General features: G+C 41.9%; 1 long non-coding RNA gene across 1 annotated transcript in view; it reads left to right on the top strand.

The window, feature by feature from the left end:
- Positions 1–2,470: 2,470 nt before the first annotated feature.
- Positions 2,471–22,776, top strand: part of LOC109456798 (uncharacterized) — a 40,126-nt gene continuing 19,820 nt past the window's right edge. The window contains exons 1-2 of the long non-coding RNA XR_002138921.3: positions 2,471–3,454; positions 20,732–20,830. This is a non-coding gene — a long non-coding RNA (uncharacterized LOC109456798). The remainder of the gene's footprint in view (positions 3,455–20,731; positions 20,831–22,776) is intronic.

Raw genomic sequence — 22,776 nt, 5'->3', positions numbered from 1 at the left:
CCTCTAATCTTTTGTCTCTTCTCAAAGCGATGACAAAAATTTCCACCCAGACACCGAGACCACCAGACATGACATCCTGGGCTAGTCCTGAAGACCCTTCACGGACTCCAGGAGGGTCCCAAGAATTCTTTGAATATTACCAGCTGATATGATCTCTGTCACTCCAGCCAGAAGGTTGATTCTGAAAAGTCATTTCAATTCTTTTTTTTTTGTTAGGTATAATTTACATATTATAAAATGCACATATTTTACATATACAATTCTATTCTTTTTGATGAACCTATACACCGATCCCAATCAAGGTATAGTGTAAAGTCATTTTTAAAGGAAACATTATCTGAATGGACCCAATAGTAATGAAACACAATAGCTTCTTTTTCCATATCTTACATTTGCAATCTTAGAAATAGCATCCAAGACTTGAAGATAATGAGAGACAGTGTAGGAAACTGCACATTTTACCCCAACTATAAGAATAGTTCTATTTTCCATAGTAATTTAAATAAGAAACAGAAAATGCTATAAATCACTGTAAAGTGATTTGTACTTTACAAATCTTAACATTTGTGTGCAGCAAAGTGATTAATCATACTTATTTTCTTCTCCAATTTTCTTATACTGCCACATGAATCAGCCGACACACCTTATCTTCTGTCCTATCTGAAAAATCTGGATTAACAGCCTAGGTGGAATTCCATTTTAGCAACAGGGGTACATGGCTACAAATAGGTCTTTTTAAGGCAAAGGAAAATAACAAATACAGGAACATCTTACTCTGAAGTTCTTCTATTTGGGTTTAAACCTCTCTTAGGCTCTTTTCAAGTCTTTGGAGCATTATTAAATGATCCACTATTGATTTTCTGTGCTTAGTACTGGTGAAAATGGAGTGACTTGAAGCTCTAATGACTGAAGTCCACTCAATGTCTAAAGGACAGGTACAAAGGCAGAAGTACTTGGAGCTCATTCCTATAACCATCCTCCTTAGATTTCAACGCCCAGAAATAGGACAGGTGGGAAATAGGACACGGAATTCAACTCCTCTCTCTCTCACTTAAATATAGCACTGCTGCTATTTCTGTTACATTTCTTGGGAAATTTTATAAGTATTGGTATATTTTGCTATTCAGCATGAAGCTGTATGCTTCATTTCTACCTTTGAATTCCAAATTTCCAAGTAATCACTTTTAGTAAAGCGTTCCTGTATTTTCAGCTTCATTCTCCATGGGCCATTTACTTGCAATGCCGAGCCATTGAGTAACTAGAGGTTGCAGTAAGAATCTGTCATGCCAGCTTCTGTCTTGAAAAGAAAGGCTTTTAAGACAAACAAACCAATTTTTTAAATGGATAAAAGAAATGAACAGACATTTCACTAAAAGGGGGAAAACAAAGAATGGTCTCATAAATTCAACCCCATAAATAATCAGGAAAATGCAAATTAAAAACTGAGGTACCATTTCACATCCCATCAGATTAGCGAAAATTTGTAGTCAATAGCAAATGTTGATGAGGACCTAAAACTACAGAAACTCATACAAATTGGTTTTAGGGGGAGGAATCTCAATAGGTAAAAATGATGAAAATTATATGTATTTAGTAAAGTTGGTTTGCATGACATACATCCCAACTGTTATGTTCCTAAACAATATGTGTGTGTGTATGTGTGTGTGTGTCTGTATAGAAGAACACACCTGAAGGTTTAAATTTATATACTAAAAACATTATTTTTATGTTATAAGTAGATTTCTATGGCTAGAGAGATGGGGAATGATATTTCCTTTTTTTTCTCATCTATAATCCGTATTTTCTCATATTTCTACAGTGAAACTGTACAACTGGTGACTCTGGAGAGCAAATAGGCAGTATCCAATAAAGTCACAGATCGTATTAAAATCCTGAAATATTTCCACTACTGGGTGAAGTCTTCACATGTGCACAAGAAAACATACACTAGAAGGTACAGAGCAACATTGTTTACAATAGAGAAAAAGTATCAACAACCTACATCCAACAGAAGGATGGATATCTAGACAGTGGATATCTGGGCAGCAGTTAAAAAGAAGCAGAGGTACTGTAATGCAGGCGGCATATCATAGAAACATCATGTGGAGTGATGTATCTACAAATTACAGAAATGTAGATACAGTATGATACTACTTATATAAAGGTTTAAAACATGCAAACTACCATAATATATTGTTTATGTGTATATACATATGTGGAGGAAATATTTTAACACATGGGAATGATAAACATTAAATGCAGGGTAAATGTTATCTCTGGAATGTGAAAAAAGGAAATGAGATTAGGAAAGGGGACACGTGGGGAGAGGGGCAGCTTTAAATTCACTGGGATGAATAGTACAGATGTTTGATATATAATTCTCTGTAGGTATTTTTGTTTGCATGAAATGTTTCACAATAAAATAGTACACAGATCATGAAATAAAAAATATAAATTAAGTGTATCTCTAAAAATGCAATTAATTGAAGGTGTAATCATGGACTTTTGGAGTAACTTTTTTAAATATTTAAAATCATTGTCCTTGGCAAAAACAAGATTTCCAAACCAGAATTATTTAATTTCTGCAAAAACAGAAATGATTTTTAGTAAGAATATTTTCTTATCATTACTCAGTTTTGTTTAAAATCCACCCTCTCCACTGGGGAAAATATTAAAACATATGCCCACCTCCGCACACATTAAAATATATATATTTAAAAGAAGGGGATAAAGAAAGGCATTGACTCTGTAAAAAGTGTAGTAGTCATTTTATCGTATTTTCAATTTAGGCGGAAATCTATGGCTCAGAAAACCCCTCGGTGACTAAGCCCTGCTTTCAGGCTTGGCATGGCTGGTCAGTCCCGGCCGACTGTGTCAGAGGCAGAATTACACATTAGCACATGGTTAAACAGTCTCATAACTGAAATAGATTTAAACTAGCTTTAAAAGAAAAGAAAACATTCAGTGCATTCCACATTTTCCCCTAAGTATATTGTACCGTCAAGTCAGGCTGCATTTTGCATTCCTCAGAGCACCAACACACTCTTTAAATTGTGCACATAAATCACTTCATCCCTGGTGAAATATAGCTGTCTCCTGCAGGAGAAATAAGGGCGACCTGTCCCAAGGGGGGACACCCGGGTGAGGACCCCAGCTGAGCAAGAATCAAAGGCAATTTGCAAGGACCAGCATTCTGTCCTGAAGGCTGGAAAGTTTGGGGAGGTTCTCATCCTTTCAGTTACCCATCCACCAAAATCTTTGGGTTAAAAGCTTTTGTTTTAAAAACTGGTGAATTCTACCACCTGACCACATGATCTCAGCAATTCCAGCGTGTGGGAAAAGTAGGATTCCAAGGGCGGAAAGAATCATCCAAAAGGAGGAGTGAAGACAGAAACTGAGAGCGAAGCTGGAAGAGGTTACTGAACTCAGAAACTAATACAGGTATAAAGGACGGGTGAGTGAGCTCCTACTAAAAAGATTCTCCTTTTACCAGAGAATCCACCGTGAGGCTGCTAAAACTCACAGACGCGACATGATTGACAACAATGCTGTTTACACACCACACACCCCAGGGGAGACGTAGCCGGCGTCCGCGAACCGGGGCCTTGCGTTCTAGACGCTTCCTCTGGAAAGAGGCGGGCCTGCGGGGGGCGGGGCGGGGCGGGGCCACGGGCCTGGGAAGCGGCGGGGCTGGGAGGGGCGGGGCGGGGCACGAGAGGGCGGGGCCGGGTGGGGCCGCTGGCCTGCACCTCAGCCCTCCCCCCACGTGACTGCTCTGCAGGCCGGGGAGGGGCTTGGGAGGAGTGAAACCAGTTCTGTGGGCTTGCGGGAGGATGACTGGCCTGAGCAGGGCCGGGCGATACTCGGGACCGGTCTGTGAAAGCACCCGCATCTCACCGGCACGTGCCAGGCCTCCATACTGTGCACTGACTGTGTGTGCATGGCTAATAAGGACCTCTAAGGAATTAGGCAATTTCCCAGCTCCACCCCTACCCCACCCCCAACACACACACTCTCTCTCTCTCTCTCTCTCTCTCTCTCTCTCTCTCTCTCTCTCACAGTCACACTCACTACACATTAACTGTGGGGGCAGAGCCCCAGAAAGTAGTTTCCAGGCTCTCAGCCTCACATAGACAGGTGCTGGCTCAGGTAGTAAATGGCCATCAACTGTGATTGCATGGCCATCAGCTGTGGCTAGTTGGCCGTCAGCTGTAACCAGTGAGCCATTGGCCACTAATATAACTGCTGTGGCTGTGCTAGCAAAGAGAGGAAGAATGGGGGCTAGCGAGAAGATGGCGGCTGGGCTGGCAAGTGTGGATGGCGGTTTGCGGACAGTGTGGATCCAGCCTCCAGTGAGAGTATAGTGCCGCCAGAGAGAATATAGTGGTATGACTCCCCTACCTATGGCTCCGTGGGTGTTCCTTTTTGGCCTCACCATATCCTGCGTTCTTGTGTGGGGAGCGGGAGTAGAGACCTCGCAGGCCTGCCTGCATGACAAATGGCACAGCGAGCAGGGTCTCCCGCATGACACTAACTCACACAAGACACACTCAGACACACACGTTCTAACACACACGCACACATTCTCACACTCAGACACGTGAGGTAGTACGAGTTGCTAATAGTTGCCCCTTCTTCCGAAGGGAAGTGCTGGTCGGCGAATCCAGCCCAGAAGGAATGATGGAAAGGCAGTGCCTGCTCCAGGCCTTCCCTAGGGAGATGAGACAGGTGGACCTCTGCAAAAGCCTGGAAGCTTGGACTTCCCAGGGCGAGGGAGAGATGTCCGCCTCCCTTCTGGCTGGGCCAAAAACTGCTTTTCCCATTTGGGCCTGGCGTTCCAGGTAACTAAAAGGCCTACATCAAACGTGAAATATCGCTAAATCGCTTTCTCTTAAATAACAGTGGGTTCTTAGTTTCAAAATTAAATTTATCATCTTACTATGACAGGGCATCATGCTAGGCACTTCCGCAGACATGAACTCACTGCGTTCTCACACAGCTGAATGGGTTGCTATTAATATCTGCCTCCTAAGAAAAAGGGCTTAGCAGGCCATGCTGTTTGGATACAGTCATGCAGACTAGCTATTGCCCACCTAGCTACTTAAACACTAAGCTTCAGTAGTATATAAATTAGAAGTGACTTCACCCTTGGCCTAATACAGTCTGCCCTCCAGCCCTCCGTACATCTGAGAGTGCGCACTGGAGGATTCAGCCAACCTCCCATTAAAAACAACTATTTTGTTTTTGCTGCTGTGTAGTTAGGCCTCTGCTGGTTTTGTCTGTACTGAACTTGTGCAGACTTTTTTTTCTTGTCATTATTCCCCAAACAAAACAGCATAACAACTATCTACACAGCATTTACATTGTGTTAGGTATTATTCTAAGTAATCTAGATATGATTTAAAGTTTGTGGAAGATGTGCATAGGTTATATGCAAATACTACACCATCTTATATAAGTGACTTAACGTCCTCAGATTTCTCTATCCACGGAGGCCTGGAACCATCCCCCAAGGATATGGAGAGATACTGTATTTTTCTCTGCAACCATTTCTCACGAGCCATTTTCACTTCCTTCTAGTACTCTCTCCCTCTTTTTTCTACTCCCTTCTCCACAAGGTCACTTTCTTCTAGACTCTGGAAGGCTGGAGAGGAGGCAGGATTAAAGGGCTTGTAAGTAGGGGAAATCCTACCCATCAGAAAAGGAGAGGGCAGGGCCAGGACTTGTGCTCCTCCTGCCAAGTTAACATGGTAGGAGAACCAGCTGGGTCGGGTCTAGACACGCTTTTCTGTTCTGCAGCTCACAGAATTTTTTTTTGTGTGTGTGTGTTGCTTTTTTTTTTGTGGGTGTCACTTTAACTTCAGTGATCTTTGGTGCCCCTGAAGGCACGTAGCACACCTGAATCATAAAGCTTCAGAAACATTCAGTTCAAAGTTTTATTTTCTACTTTTAAAGCTCCCGATAAATTAGGGCGAAGGTAGTTGGACTCCAGCCTCCCGCCCTGGCGTTCCTCTGGGATTATTAAGGTTGGCTAAGCAATCTGCTCTTGAGAAACCAGGTGTAACGAGACCTGGGTGGAGGGATCCAGGGTTTGTTTGTGGAACTTTCTCCTCTGTGGCATCTGCCAGAGTCTCTGGAGCAATCCTGCAAGCTTGCCACCAGAGCTATGCGGTGGTGACCTGCCTTTGTTGTGCAAGTCTTGATGCACACAGCATCCCAGCCTAGTATTTCTGGCTAGGACATGAAGGAGGAAAGAGGTCAATAGAAATTCTGGGCCGTAGACTTCCCATGCCTCTTCTTCACTCCCCTCATCCCCTTACCGCCACCCCCTCAGCTCCTAGGCAAAGAGAAGTAATGCTTCAGAGCTCTGCCACCAACTTGAATAGTCATTAGGATTAAAGTGATACAATATAGTCAAAATGAACATTCTGCACAAATCTAAGTTGATTCAAAGAAAGCAATTAATTCTTACTGTTCTCTCTTTCCCTTATCTGTATGTGGAATCATTTTGTCCTAGCTCTGTAATGTTTTTACATTTCCGGCAAAATAGTTGTTTCTTTCTAAGATGCCTTTTAAAATTATAGTGTTGGGGATAGTCAGCAATTCCTGTTTGTTCTCTGAGCCTGTCTACCTGCGAATCTCCTGCGGCTATAGCAACTAACGTGCTTTTGAATCCGGCTGCAGAGATGCCATTTGGTGTAATTTTCCAGGTTGTGCTGACTTTCCCTAGGGTCGAGACAGGAAGGGAGCTTAGAGCAACAGAAGGAAGGTAGCTTACAGTGGCTTCGCTTCAAACCCCTGGGATGGCCCCACCATCACACCAAAATCCTGTTCTGTAAGATCTGCCCACTCAAATCAGGTTCCCAACAACAACAAAAGATGGTGGGAGTGTGTAACCTGTAGAAGGCTCAGCCCGCTCTGGAATGAGCTTGTTGATTTTATTAATGCCTGCCTTTTCATTAGAGTGGAACTTAGAAAAAACAGAGGCTGTCTTGCGGGAAGAAAACAAAAAGAGAAAGTGAACTACTTATCAAAGATAAAGGAAATCTTTCTCACTCTGCTTTGTACGGTGATCTAAACCTACTGGAAGTCAGACCCAAGAGAGCACAGCCCAAATTGATGAGGATATCGTGCTGTCAGCTCCATGGGGTTTGAAAAAAAGCAGAGAAATGACTCCATCCCTCCCACGTGACTCTCCAGGACATCCTCCAGGGATCTTCATGGCGACACCAGCTGCTTTCCCACCTCCTGTTATTTACTAGTGGGTGTCCTGCATAGAGGAAAGGACCCCTTTCTATTTTATTCCAATATAGTGGTCATTTTTATCACACTTTATCTCAGTGGTCCCCGAAGCATTTGACAGAGGAATTTAAATCCATCTATTACTATGGGGGAAAAGACAGACTTTTAAGGTACTGAAATGAGAAAATCCTTTGGCTGAATTAATTTATCCTTTATTTCACCAAGTCTCTCAGTAACATAGACCTATCTGGTGGTAAATAGATTCAAAGTCCTAGGGAAAATGACACAAAGATTATGCTTTGTGTTTACTCTTTTGTTATGTTCTCTGAGTGAATTTAGAAAGTCAATGATATTCAGAGTGGGGTACTCTTAGACTTACACCCTTACAAATCAACATTGACTCAGTCCTTAAAAAAATAAAACTAAAATCCAACTTTTAATTCCTTACATTGTGGTGCAAAAAAGAATTTGTTACAACCAGCAGAGCAAGGGGCCATTCACAGAATAAGAGTTAGAAGAATTTCACGGTAGAGGAAATATAGAGGATTAATCTAAGTTACTGATTGTTCCTTTTCTCAAAATTCTGTCTGGCAAAGAGTAAATTGCACCAAATATCAATCAATTTTATGATGATAAGACTATCAAACTTGTTTCATTAAACACTCTCCCTTCTCTTACCACTGTCCAAACAGGATTTTCCCATTTAGCAACCTATCCATCCAGAGTTCTGATTATGCCGTAACTTGGGAGATTCCCTTGAATCAAATATTAATATTTGTATAGTTATTAAAGTATTTGATGATTTGTACAAGGACTCTAAAATTAAATATAGCACTGTCATTTATAGCCTTAGGGAAGGCTATAAATGGAAAATTATTTTCTAACCTTTGGTTTTTGCTGGAACAACTTGTAAGATGACATATTTGAAGTGGTATGTATAATAACAAAATACTTTTTTAAAGTGCAGTATTTAAGCAAAATCTTTTATATTATACAGTGCCGTGCTTTTCAGACTGCATTTGTCCAAGGACTCTTTTCCAGACAAAATATTAAATAGAAGTCAAATAAATAAAACAGATAAAAACAGAGGTGTTAAGGGGGCAGTGGAAGACCAGATTTTGTTCTTTCAACCCTCGCAAGGGCCACAAAAGCACCTTTGAGAGTTCACTGGGGCTCTAGGAAGTGTGAAAGCCAGTGTAGTAGTGTAAGACTTACTAAAAAGAAAATAAATAATAGGCAGAGTTTGAGAAGACATTCCTTGCAACTGTATGTATATGTGTTTATGTGTGTGTTTGTGAAATATCATTCAGTTAATATCTGGTTCCTTTTTAAAAAATCGTTCTTACTCTCAAGCTGTAACTTTTGTGGCATTTTATGATAGCACAAATGGATTCTGTGTCTGAGTTTCAAATTTTAAGGTTTATTTTTTATTTTTTATCATAACAGCACAGAAAAAGCCAAAGGGCATGTTAGGCCAAAATACAATATTTAGATACATATTTCTATCCTGTAGAATAACAGTAGCATCTCAAGAAATGATTGTCAAATTATGATTAGGACTTTAGAGATTATTTCATTCAAAAACCCTGATTTTCTTTTTTCTTTTCAGTTGAGAACACTGAGGTCCTGGAAGTTGAGGGACTTCACCAAGATTACAGGGGTGCATTCCAGAACACAGTTCTCTTGCCTGAGTCACATGCTTTTCCCAATATTCTATGTATTGTATTGTATAAATTAATATGAAATTCTTACAAATTGGAAATATCAAAATTAACTGAAATCATTTGAATATTTCTACATTTGTTTATAGTAACCCAGTCTGATTCATATTTCAGTCATAGTTAAGAAGTACGGCTTGTGTTAGATCAAAGATCACAGAAGCATCCTTAAGCAACACCTGTGCCCTGCTAAATGATTTCCGGAGATCATACAGGGAGACAAAGGATACTAAGGTACACAGAGCATTCATGCTTCTTTGGGAAGCATGTCGCATAAGCATATACGGAGACAAATTAGCGACTATAAGGCAGAGACGGGAAGGCTAAAACTTTGCTGTGGAAAAATGACCTTCCACCTCTGAGAGCTCTTTTCATACCTAATGCTGTGAGCAGAAGGTAGGGAAGAGATTTTCCCAGAGGCTGACTTTCTCATAGACCCAGGCATTAAATCTCGGGCTGGATGCAAAGGACAGTGAGTTTGGCCTGTCTTGTGTATGTATTATCAAAATAAGGGAGGTTCATGTGATTTTTAACTAGTCTAAGTGTATTTGTGCATATGCCACATACATTTTCAAATTACATAATTGGACACTTTTATAAGTCATATTTCTTTAAACGTCCTTCTTTTCTTCAGGCTAAGTTGGAATTGTCTGTTTAAGTTCCTTTTGAGCTTTCTAGAGAAATACTAGAGAAGGATTTGCTATGCACCAAATTAATACACTAGTTTCCATCTTCGGCTTTTTGGCGGCTTTGTTTCTGCTGGGGAGTATTAGCTCCTATAATGTTAGTCGTTGTGTGCCTCATTGTCTATACAAGTATTTGCATTTCAGTATTTGTAAATGCATGCATTGCAGTGAGTAACCACGGCAGGCTTCAGTGAGGCAGGGAGACAAAGGGCAGGTCTGTAGGTGAGGTCGCTTAGCTAAGTCTGTCAATAGCCACCTGTAATGAGTCTCCAGCTGGGGATTTACCTGTTGTCTGGTAAAGTTTGGCAACTGGAGGGTACTTGGCTTTGCAAAAGCATTGGGTACTTGGAGCAACGATAATGCTTGTTATCCAGTTTATTCAGATTATATTATCCAAGTTGGATTTTTAAATTATATGACCTATATACAGTATTTAAGGTTTCCTCAGAACAAAGCTAAAAGGAAAAAGAAAAGTGCTTGTTATATATTACACAATACTTGCTCACCCCACTTCACAGGCTTGGTGTGAAGAACAAATAAATTTGAAAATTGGAAGGGACATTACAGACTGTGAAGAATTATTCACATCTGTTGATATAGATATATGTTCGAATTACATGTCAGCATTGAAAAGTTCAGGTGACTACTTTGACCCATTCCTATGAAAATACGTGACACTGTTTTTTTTTATTTAACAGCTTTACTGCAGTATACTTTAAATATCGTAAAATCCACTCATTGTCAGTATACATCTTATTGATTTTTAGTAAATGTATACAGTTGTGCAGCCATCAGTAGAAGCCAGTTTTAGAGCATTTCCATGATCTCAAAAAGTTCCCTCATGCCCATTTGCAGTTAGTCACTTTTATCTCCAGCCCCAAGAAATCACTGATGTGCTTACTGTCTCTATAAAATTGCCTTTTCTGGACATTTCATATAAATGGAATCGTGCAAATGTGGTCTCGCATCTGGCTTCTTTCATTTAGTGTATGTTTTTGAGATTCATCCATGTTATAACACATATCAGCACTTGGTTCCTTTTTATTGCTGACTAGTATTCTATTGCATGAGTGGACCACATTTAGTTTATCCATTTAGCAGTTGACAGACATTTGTGTTGTATTGAGTTTGGGGCTATCATGAATAATGCTGCTATGAACATTTACATATATACAAGGATATCTCTGTTTGGACACATGTTTTCATTTCTCTTGAGTAGATTCGTAGGAGTGAATAGTTGGGTTTCATGATAAGTTTATGTTTTACTTTTTACAAAAATGTCAATCAGTTATCCGGAGTGGCTATATCATTTTATATTTCCATCAGCAGAAACTGGGGGTTCCAGTTTCTCAACATCCTCGCCACCACTTGATATTGTCCATCTTTTTTATTATAGCCATCCTAGTGGGTGTGTAGTGGTACCTCATTGCTGTTTGATTTGCATTTCCCTAATGACTAATGATGTTGAGCATCTTTTCATGTGCTTATTAGCCTTTAGTATATCTTCTTTGTTGAAATGTCCATTCAAATCTTTTGCCTATTTTTAAAAACTGGGTTGATTGCCTTATTATTGAGTTGGACACCACTTGTTTTTTTACCATTAATTACCACTTTACCTTACACTGACTTGTGGCCTCTTATATTCTGTTGTCTTCCACTGTTTCTAAACTTCTATACTGTTATTTAACTTTTAGTGTGAATACGTTTTTTTCTCCAAACTTGATTTAACATTTTTTTATTGAGGTATAATTGACATGTAACATATTAGTTTGCAATGGGCAACATAATGAATTGGTATTTGTATATATTGCAAAATGGTCACCACAATAAGTCTAGTTAACATCCATCATCATACATAGGTACAAAGTTTTTTGTTTTTCTTATGATGACATCTTTTAAGATCCATTCTCTTAGCAACTTTCCAAAATGCAATAAAGTATTATTAACTATAGTCACCACACTGTACATTACAGTCCCATGACTTATTTATTTTATAACTAGAAGTTTGTATTTTTGACCCCCTTCACTCATTTTACCTATCCCACTCCCATCCCTCCACCTCTGTCAACCACCAATCTGATATCTATACCTATGAGCCCCTTTTTTTTTCCTTTTGAGATTCCACATATAAGTGAGATGGTAAAGTATTTGTGTTTCTCTGTCTGACTCATTTCACTTAGCATAATGCCCTCAATGGCCATCCATGTTGTCACAAATGGCAAGATTTCCTTCTTTTTATGGCTGAATAATACTCCATTGTGTGTGTGTGTGTGTGTGTGTGTGTGTGTATCACATTTTCTTTATCCATTTATCCATCAGTGGACACTTTCTCCAAACTTGATTTTGAAACTCCCTCAAGAAGATGAGCCCTTTTACGTTATTTATTTTTTTATAAGCCAGGCCTAGCAAAATACTCTGGAAATAATGCATCCTCAATAAATATTTGTTGCATAAATGATAAAAAGCTCATCTTTATGTAAATATTGTCAGCACAATTGACGTCATAAGTTAGTAATTTGCATTGAATTTTGTTTCTTTATTATTTTATACATCAGAGGTTTCAGTTTTAAAACCATTTTTGAAAGGGAGTACTTCAGAATATAAACTTGGACAAACAAATTTAGTTATCAGAGAAAAATTAAAAGGGATTCTGAGGGGAAAATTAATATTTCATTGTAATTAATATGTCTAAATAAAATAAGTTCACATTTTTAGGCATTACTTTTTTTCTGCAAGTGTCCTTGAGTGCCTTAACAAAAATAGCAAAACCATAATTAGTCAAAATGGACCATGATCTCAAGAGTACGCACAAGTAACTAGAAAGCAAACTAATGCTACCTATCACCAGTACTGATGTAGGATATTTTCTTTGTGAGTGCTGGGATCGTGTCTTGTGAGACCGAAGAATGGAAACACGGACCAAGGAGAGGTGAGGAGTTTTTTTAAAAAAGAGGATAGTTTATTGAAAGCAAAGGGTCATTGCTCCCGAGCGGGAGGGGTCCTGAATGGGAGTACCCTCTGACTGAGGCAAAAATTCTTACTTTCATACCTTCACTTACCTGCTTGGGGAAAGGATCTGGCACCTTCTAACGGAATTCATCTATCAGGTTTGTCCTGTTTGCCCATCCTGAAGGGATTCATGAACCCATTCCTATCTATCAGATCTGCTCCTTTGTCCAGCCAAAAGGGATTTATGAGATAATTTATTAACCTCAAGGTGCATTCTCATATCTTTTTTCTGGAGTGAAGGAGACATTCCAGAACCTGGAGTTTCAGGATATGGTTGCCTTTTGCTTATTTCACCAGGGACCTCTCTGTCTACCTAGCAACATGCTAACTAACCCATTTCAATCCCCGTTCTGAAGACATAACCCTAACTGCCATTAGGGACTCGGCGCTATGACCACTCTGGCTACTTCAGGCTGAGGAGGGGTGTAGAAAGAGACCAGCAGCTAGGGCTTGTCCAGAGGCCTATCTAAGGGTCCCCGGTCGGTGAACAAGTCCAGATGAGGATGTTGTTGTCTTGTAGGCCGTCACAGCCAACCAGTGGGTAGTCTGTAAGCTGAGACGCATTGTAGGCAACAGCATGAGGTAATACCTATAATAATGGATAAAAGAAAAATGAGAAAAGTTTCCGTAAGTCCCGCTAAACTGGGAAGCCAGGAAGTAAGGAAGGAAAAATCTAGGCTGAAGAATCTTGTTTTTAGTTTAATATTGGAAACTATATTATAAATTTGTTGAAGTTTGTCTTTAATTAACTGTGAATTATCAGAGATTGAAACAGCATAACCCTGTAAACTTTTTACATCCTTTCTTATGTTTGAGAAGTAGATCATCTATGGCAACTCTGTTTTTGAGAACTGTTTCTCTGACCGGTCCTAACTCTTGTCCCATGGCATGGATAGCCTGCGAGGTAGTGTTGAGGGCCTTTGTTATTGAGAAAGCTATTTGACTAATCTTTACGTTTAAAGCAATGGTTATAGCAGGTACTACAAAAAGAGATAAGGGTGCATAAACAGCGGGACTGAATAAATGTATATCGCTGTTACACCTGGAGTCCAAAGTAAGTTTATTGTGATGTTTAACCTCATGAGGCTTTTGGGGTAAGAAGACAGTTAATCTCCCGAGAGCAGGGTCCTCCGGGGCTGTAAGCTGGGAGGTTGTCTTCCCACAAATGAGAAACCATCTAGCCGGCAATTTGACATGTGCACTAGGACTCACAGAGGTGGTAGAGCTACAGTTTAAACTGTTACCGCCTGAAAGATTACTGGTTGGGGCAGCTAGTCAAATTAACATATTGATTAGCCAGAGTTATGCCTCTTTTTCCTTTGCTAAGCTCTAGTGTTTGGGTGAGAGCTATTAGCTCAGCCAGTTGTGCGCTGGCCCCAGAGGGAAGGCTTGTATTTTCTAAGATATTCTGTAAAGGAACTAGATATCCAGCCTTTCGTATGCCATTTTCTACAAAAGAGCTCCCATCAGTAAAACGTGATGGATTGTCTAGGGGTGTGTCTTGTGAGTCTGGTCTAGCAGCATAGGTTTGTAGTAAAACTTGCTGGCAGTTATGTATCAGCTCTTCTCCCGCCTCAGGGAGGAATGTGGCTGGATGGAGAGAAGAACAGGTCCGTATTTGAGCCACTAGACCTTGCAGTAAAAGAGCTTGATACAGCAGTAGGCGGCTATCTGTGAGCCAGTGACTATTGTCAGTATTAAAAAGTCCTTGAATGTTATGGGGGGCAGAGATGATTAAGTCCTGTGCCATTGTCAGCTTGGTGGCTTCAGAAACCAGGAGGGCAGCCGCAGCTATGGCCCGGAGGCAAGCGGGCCAGCCCCGTGCTACAGGTCTAGTTCTTTACTTAAATAACCTCTGGTTGCTGTGAGGGTCCTCTGGGTTGCGTTAGGACTCCTAAAGCCATTCCCTTTCTTTCTGTTGTATGTAAATGAAAGGATTTTCCTGTAGGAAGGCTTACGGCTGGGGCACTTAATAGTGCTTGTTTTAAAAGGCTAAACGCTTGTTCTGCCTCTGAGCTCCAAAGTAGCAGATGAGTATTTGCAGTTTGAGTATCTTAATTAGGTGGTAAAGGGGGCGGGCCATTTCTCCGTATCCTGGGATCCATAGACAGCAGTAGCCCTGATGCCCAGGAAGCCCCCTAATTGTTTCAGGGTCTTAGGTAGGGGATACATGGAGATGGGACAAATTCTGTCCTCCCCTAGGGCCTTAGTCCCTTCAGAGATAATTAGCCCAAGGTGTTTGACAGAAGTCTGACACCTTTGGGCCTTGGCTTTGGAAACTTGTAACCCTTAGCAGCTAGAAAATTTAAAAGGGCAGTAGTGCCTTGGCTGATGAGGTCTTCAGATGGAGCACACGATAAAAAATCATCAACATATTGTAAAAGAGTACAGCTGTTATAGGAAAACTCTGACAGGCCCTTAGAGAGGGCCTGTCCAAAGAGGTGCGGGCTATCTCTAAACCCCTGAGGGAGGATGGTCCAGGTGAGCTGTGAAATCTGGCTTTCAGGGTCCTCAAAGGCAAAGAGATATTGTGAGTCAGGGTGCACGGGAATACAGAAAAAGGCATCTTTTAAATCTAACACCGTGAACCATTTGACTATTTCAGGTATTTGGGCTAGGAGAGTGTAAGGATTTGGAACCATAGGGTGTAGAGGAATAGCTGCCTCATTGATGGCCCAGAGGTCTTGAACTAATCTCCCTTCTCCATTTGGTTTGGGACCACCTAAGATGGGGGTGTTGCAAGGGCTGTCGCATTCTCTAAGGAGACCTTGTCATTTGAGACTGTTAATGATACAGATTAGTCCTTTCTGTGCCTCGGGTTTCAGAGGGTATTGTTTCTGGCAAGGAAATAAAGGTGAATGTGGACTGGAGTGGCCATTAAGTCAAAACCAATTGTCCCTTGCCGATGCCTAAACATCAGAGTTGATGTTGGTTTCTACTACTGGGAGGCAGCTAGGAATACTTCCAGGGGCGAGGAGAACAATAGCTCCCATCGCTGTCATAATGTCTCTTCCTAATAGAGGAGTAGGACTTTCTGGCCTGATTAAGAATGAGTGAGAAAACATTAGGTCACCCCATATGCAGCCTAAGGGCTGGGAAAAATATTTAGTAATTGGCTTGCCTGTGACTCTGCAGACTGTAACATGTCGATTGGAGAGCATCCCTTGATTGGAGAGGAGGACAGAGAATGCGGCTCCTGTGTCTAGAAGAAAATCAATAGGCTTTCATTCTACTTCTAGGATTATCCAGGGCTCAGGGGTCCCAATGGTTAGATGGGACAAGGGAGCCACTGGTAGAAGCCCCGGGCCCCATCAGTCCTGAGTGGGAATCTGACTGAATGAGACTGGCCTCGGGGGTGGAGGCCTCCAGGGACAGTCTGACTCCCACGGATCCCCTTCAAGATGGGACAGGGCTGCGGAGGTCTCCGAGTCGGCTCCGGTTGCCGTGGGCATTCCCTTTGCCAGTGACCGGACTGTCCACATTGGTGTCAGTCGGACCTTCCCTTTCCCCGGGTGCCCTGTAAGGCAACCACTAGTATTTCTATCTTTTTTCTTATTTCCCTCTCCTTGTCCTGGGCTTCCTCTTGGTCCCGATTGTAAAAGACGGTGTCAGCCACCTTGAATAGTTGGTCCAAGGTGACTTCAGGACCAATAGCCAATTTTTGTAATTTTCTGTGGCTATCTGGGGTAGCCTGAGTTATAAGTTTGCCTTTTAAAAGAATTTCCCCTGCAGGGGTGTCTGGCCCTATCGGAGTATGTTTAATTAAGGCCTCCCTGAGCCTTTCTAAAAAAGCTGAGGGATTTTCTTCCGAATTCTAGCTAACAGTATAGTTTTGAATAATTGATGGATTTGGCCCTTGTTCTCCTCAGTCCCTCTAAAACGCATGCCAGAAAGTGTCTTCTCTGCCAACGTCCCATGGCTGTATCAGGACCCCACTGTGGAACATCAGTGGGTACTGCCGGCTTCCCTGTAGGGAAGAGTTCCCGAGTGGAATCCCGTCCTGCCTGTTCCTCATGATACGCTAGGAACTGATCATCTCCAAACTTTTCAGCAGCTTGCAAGGCTGCTTGCCTTTCAGAACTGTGAGAGTCTGATTCGGTATTTTAACATAATATCTCTCCAAGAGAGCTCAGAGACCTGGGTTAAAGTTTGGAAAGCTTCTATGTATTTGTCAGGGTCATCTGAAAACTTCCCTAGATCTCCCTTTTTTTCTCAGACAGCTGAGATCTTGTAAGGAAAAAGGGACTTGAACCCTGGCAGGCCTAAATTCTCCTCCTGGCATCTCTTGTAAGGGAAGGAGATTTACTCTATACTGGGGGCGCTTCTGTACAGGAGGTCCTGGTATGGTGGACAATTAGAAGGAGCTGGGGCAGGAACTGGCTCCGGAGGAAGAGCAGGATATAAAGTTTTAGGACAATCCCTTGACTGGGTGTTTGTTGAAGGGACCTCCTCAGGAGAGGAGAATCCCGCAGGAGATTGCTTTGGAGGAGTCCTTTTAGGAGGGGTCTCCTTAGAAGGGGTCTCCTTAGGAGGAAGGAGGCAAGAGATCACAGCCAAAAGAGCCGGGTCAACTCTACATTTCTTACAGAGATCTGGGTTGTCCCTCAGGGCAAAAAAAGCCTGAACATACGGAACTTCTGACCATTTGCCCTCCTGTCTGCAAAACAGGTCTAGCTGTATGATAGTATTGTAATTAATACTTCCCTCAGAAGGCCAAGTCTCCCCATCTTCAATGAGTAGTTAGGCCAAACCTCTGAACAAAAGAAAACGAGGCACTGCTTCTTCAAAGTCTGAGGGTCAAATTTGTCCCAATGTTTCCAGATGCAATTCAGGGGGGTGAAGTCACGTGAGGGCTGATCGCCCATCTGAAAGGGAGGAAGAACAAAAAGGCATACCTTTGCAATTCATCTCCCACAACTTGTTCTAGGGCATCCCTAGAAAACCTGGGCCATGGACACCAAGCGACCAGTTCTGAGGTGGGTGGGGAGACATGGCCCACCAGGATTATTCGCGTTTATCTGGGTAGCCCAGCCCATGCCTCTAGTGTGCGCCTACCCAAATTCGTGTGTGTGTGTGTGTGTGTGTGTGTGTGTGTGTCCCCAACTGAATGTCTGGCGCTGGCCCACAGGCCAATAAAGGCTGTGGTCGATCACGAGGTGCTTTAAAGTGGGGGGATGTATGGCTCGACTCTGGGCATCCTGAAAATTGACGGCATGATCCAAATAATGGCGGCCCTCTGAATGAAGGTAGCAAAGGAGGGAGTACATACTTAAAGCTTGTAGGGAAGGCATATGGCCTAGGGAAGAGGGAGTGGAAGGAGGCCCTCAAGCCCAATACGTGAGGGGGGACAAAAAGAGATATCTGAAGCCCCGAAAGACTTCGGACAAGGCTGTTTCCTTAAGGAAAAGTGAGTCCAGAATATATAGGTCCTCCTTAAAAACTTTGCCTGGTGGGGGCTGAGATGGCCTGGCAGTGGCTGCGGTGGGCTGGCCGGTGGGCAGTGCTCCGGAGCAGCTGCACTCTTGCGGCCCCTCGCTCTCCCGGCTGTTGCTGCAGCGGCGCTGAACTAGGGGCAGAGCCCGGCAGCAGAGAAGCTGCACCTGGTCCCCAGAGGAGTACAGTGAGATTGAGGAAGAACAGAGGGGATGATATGAGAGGGAGTGTTAAATGCCAGTAAATCTTATCCTGAGCGACAAGAGATGTCCTATAGAGGCAGAGGTTCATGTTCTTACCTTACGATGTCTTGAGGTCGGCAGGGAGTGTTACAGAGGTCTCGCAGGGAAGAGACCCCAGACCAGTGTCTCAAAAGCTGAGAAGAGACAGTGACGGGATGAAAGAATAGCAGAGACAAAAGAGTCATCCTACTGGCACCCTTACGGGCAGTCGGGCTGGGGGAAGACCCAGGAAGCCTCTGGGACACACCAAGAGTAGCTATGATCAGAGTCCCGCAACTGCTGCCAAAGGCCATTCACTTCAACTGCACGCTGTCTTTGGACTTTACTCCACCCGAGAGAGAAAGCAAGAGAAAAGGCAGTTGGACTGTGGCCGACATTGTTCCTGCTCAGTGCCAGAGGGGATCAACCAGAACCCTTCTGCAAAGCGTTTACCTCTGTGGCTCAAGGTCAGCGGCCATGCTAGTCGCTTTTAAATGGCTGACGGAGGCCCAGTATTTGTGTGACAGGAGAAAGAGACAAAAACTGATGAAGGCCCGTAGGTGGGCAAGTAGAAAGGTACAGATAATATTTACCTCTCCTTCAATCCCGGACGAGCCCCCAAATGATATAGGATATTTTCTTTGTGAGTGCCGGGATTGTGTTTTGTGGGACAGAAGAATGGAAACACGTACCAAGGAGAGGTGTGGAGTGTTTTTTAAAAAGGATAATTTATTGAAAGTAAAGGGTCAGAGTTTCCGAGCAGGAGGGGGTCCCGAATGGGGGTGCCCAGTGACTGAGGCAAAAGTTCTTACTTTTACACCTTCCCTTGCCTGCTTGGGGAAAGGGGCTGGCACCTTCCAATGGAATTCATCCATCAGGTTTGTCCTGTTTGCCCACCCTAAAGGGATTCACGAACCCATTCCTATCTATCAGATCTGCTCCTTTGTCCAGCCAAAAGGGATTTATGAGATAATTTATTAACCTCAAGGTGCATTCTCATATCTTTGTCCTGGAGTGAAGGAGACATTCCAGAACCTGGAGTTTCAGGATATGGTTGCCTTTTGCTTATTTCACCAGGGAGCTTTCCTGTCTGCCTAACAACTTGTTAATAACTAACCTGTCTCAGTACTCTGGACTCAAAATAAAGGATTTGAAATTATAAATATAAACTTAGGTATAGGCCTGAATGTAAAACAAAAACAACTTCCCCTATAAATAGTAAATAACAGGGGGAAAAAAACTTTTGAGCCTTGCCTGGAAGGATGCCAGAGATATACACTTGAGAATATTTTAAGGTAATTAGCATTTTTGTCTCTGTGTCAGTAAAAATAGGCTTTTGCCTGCTACTAATTTTCTTTGGGTTAGTGAGACCATTGTATGAATGAAGGGCTGTTAAAGGCCATTTATATTGTGCAAACAGAGGCACAAATTAGAGAGGGCATGTTAATAAGAAGAAGGGGCTTATGAGTGCTCAATTATGAGCCCAGAACCTGTTTCTATTTTAGGGGGATAGAAAACACATCAATCTGGCTTTTAGAATATTTTCAATTAAAATGAACAGCACATAGCATACTAAGAACCAGCAAAGACTGCGGCCATGTGGATTTTGAATAATTCTTACATACCATCTTAGTATCAACACTGATAGACATATGATGGGCTGAAATATAATTTGAGATCCCAGAAGACCAAGATCCCTGAGCAGCATAAGAAATTCTCAAGGAAAAGAAATATAAAACTGGACCATCTGTTTCACTTTTCAGCATGCAACCTTTAGAGTAGACTATTTGAAGGAGGGTGCTGTTTAAAACCTGAATAGGGATGAAATATAGTACATGTACTCACAACATATCATTAACTTCCTCTCTCCTAAGCATAATCAATAGCGTCTGCAAGCCTAGTTCCGCATGTTAAAAACAAAGCACAACAGTAGCTGCACAGAGCGTTCACTTCTCCCCACACGGAGACAATAGTGAGATGACTCTCCGGCCTCAGGCAGTGCCTCCTACCTAATTAGGGTGAGCAAAGGGAGGCATCCACTCTGCATGGGCAAGTGTTTTTGGAATCTAATAACAGTTTACATACACAGAAGCCCAGTTTGCCCCTGCTTTAGCCACTACTTCTAATTGCCTAATATCATGTTTTTTATATGAGCTTATGAAAACATTTCAAGATATCATCCCCAAAGTTACCTTTCCCCCTATGTAAAAATGCCTATTTAGCATTACAGCTAACCAGGTAGCCAGTGTCCACATAATATTCATAGAGTGGAAAAGCACTACATAAAACAGCATAGGGTGGCAGGAATGAATGTGTCTGGTCTCAAAGTAGAAAACCACTACCCCCAATGCTATTCAATAAGCCCAGTGCTGAACTTCTAGAAAACCATGATTGTATTGGATTTTTGGCCTTTCTTTTTCAGGTGGGGCTAGTCCTCTCTCTTGAAACCTTTGTAACTATTAAGGCTGAAGTGCCATTTGAAGAAAACAGAAGGCAAAGACATGAGCTATAGGGAGCCATGGTGAGTCATTTGTCAATGTATCCTTTCTTGAGCTCCTTGGGGAAGCAGGCTTCAGGGTGACGGGATCATGGGCTTTATTTCAAATTTGTCTGTTATAACCTTAAAGCTTCTTCAAGGGAGATACATAGGGCTCGTGTCTGTACACAATGTCTGTTGCTATGGAAAGGTTTGTACTTAACCATATTACAGTGTTCTGTTAGGAGCAGGGAGACTGGGCTATCACTTTATTTCTTTCTAAAAACCATATGCTTTATGGGATAAAACAAAACAAAAAACACGTATAGCACTGCCATTAGAGGACAGTTTTTAAGGCCCTTTTTACATGGTATGTCTCAAGAGTCTATTCTACATTCTAAGATCCGTAGTAGCCTCTTACTACAGAAGTTAGTAATGATGTAGTAGGTAGTTGTTACTCGCAGTATATGAGTACTATGTAAGGTCTTTTGATATTTCCATCTCTAAATTTGTTCCCTTGCCACATTTCTCATTTCCACCCAAAAATCAGCTGTTGGCTCCACAAGAGAGCTTTTAGCATGTTACCTAGTGCTTCATTCTTCTTTTTTTTTTTTTCATTTTTTACTTTTTTTTTAATTAGTTTCAGGTGCACAAAGCAACATAATAGTTAGACATTTAAACCTCTCATGAAGTGATAACCCACCCCTCATCCTACTACCCCTCTGACATCTTACATAGCTGTTACAATACCATCAACTATCTTCCCCATGTTGTACTCTACATCCCATGACTATAGATACCTATATATTTAGTTATAGTTGACATTCAGTATTATTCTCCTTCAGCTCTTCAGGTGTACAGTGCACTGGTCAGGCATCGACACAGTGTATGACGTGATCCCTCTGATAAGTCCAGTGCCCATCTGGCATCTTACATGATCTTTACAACACTGTTGATTATATTCCCCACTGTATTAACTATCAATTTGTATTTCTTAATACTGTCACCTTTTTCACCCTGACCCCAACCCCATTCCCATCTCTCACCCTGACAGATCTAGTACCTATCTGGCACCATACCTAGTTATTACAATATTGTTGACTATATTCCTTATGCTATAACCTACATCCCCATGACTACTGTATAACAACAAATTTGTTCTTCTTAATCCCTTTCTTTTTCACCCGTCCTTAACCCCCCTCCCATCTTAAAGAAGTCCCTCTAAGGGTCCTTGTAATACTGGTTTGGTGGTGATGAACTCCTTCAGCTTTTTCTTGTTTGGGAAGCTGCTTATCTGTCCTTCAATTCCAAATAACAGCCTTGCTGGGTAGAGCAATCTTGGTTGTATGTTGTTGCTTCTCATCACTTGGAATATTTCCTGCCACTCCCTTCTTGCCTGCGAAGTTTCTGTTGAGAAATCATCTGACGGTCTTATGGGGGCTCCCTTGTAGGTAACTAACTAACTGCCTTTCTCTTGCTGATTTTAAGATTATCTCTGTATTTAACCTTTGACATTTTAATTATGATGTGTCTTGATGTGGGCTCTTTGGGTTTATCTTATTTGGGACTCTCTATGCTTCCTGGGCTTGTATGTCCATTTCCTTCACCAGGTTAGGGAAGTTTTCTGTCATTATTTCTTCAAATGGATTTTCAATTCCTTGTTCTTTCTCTTCTCCTTCTGGTACCCCTACAATGTGAATGTTGGTATGCTTGGTGTTGTCCCAGAGGCCCCTTAAACTCTTCTCAAATTTTTGGATTCTTTTTTTTTTTTTTTTTCTGTTCTGGTTGGGTGTTTTCTGCTACCTTATCTTCTGCATTGCTGGTTGGATCCTCTGCTTCATCTAATCTACTGTTGATTTCCTGTAATATATTCTTTGTTTCCATTATTGTATACTTTATTTCTGACTGTTTCTCTTTCATGGTTTCCATCTCCATTTTTATGACATCATTGAACATTCTGAGAACCACTGTTTGGAACTCTGCATCTGATA

This window comes from Rhinolophus sinicus, chromosome 2 (genome assembly GCF_057876585.1).
Source record: "Rhinolophus sinicus isolate RSI-liver-muscle chromosome 2, RSI-T2T, whole genome shotgun sequence".
NCBI lineage: Eukaryota > Metazoa > Chordata > Mammalia > Chiroptera > Rhinolophidae > Rhinolophus > Rhinolophus sinicus.
This window is presented reverse-complemented; position numbering and strand designations above follow the sequence as displayed.